Here is a 412-nt window from a genome sequence, read left to right on the forward strand (position 1 = left end):
GGCTGCGCTGCGACGAAGCCCTGGGGGGCCGGGAGCCGGGATGTTCCTGCTTCCCAAGGCTTTTCCAGCAGCCACAGAGGGCAGCTTATCCCTTTGTCCCTTTTGCACACCCCACCCCTGGACTGGGCTAACTGGGATTCCACTTGCCCTCCAGAGGGGAGCGACATCACGAGCTGTCGCGATGGAACCGAATCACAGAATCACAATTCAGGGTTTGAAGGGATCTCCGAAGATCATCAAGTCCGAACCCCCTTGCCAGGGCAGGGGAAAAAAAACACAACAGGACACACACACACAAAACCCAACAGCAACACAAGCAAAAAAAACCACACAAACCGGGCGATTGCGTCACTCCGATCAGCCTGTCACGACACAGCCCGTCTGGGTGGGGCTTTCCCCTCGTCCCCGCCTC

The sequence above is a fragment of the Chaetura pelagica genome, unplaced genomic scaffold, assembly GCF_000747805.2.
Source record: "Chaetura pelagica isolate M959 unplaced genomic scaffold, ChaPel_1.0 scaffold358, whole genome shotgun sequence".
Classification (NCBI taxonomy): domain Eukaryota; kingdom Metazoa; phylum Chordata; class Aves; order Apodiformes; family Apodidae; genus Chaetura; species Chaetura pelagica.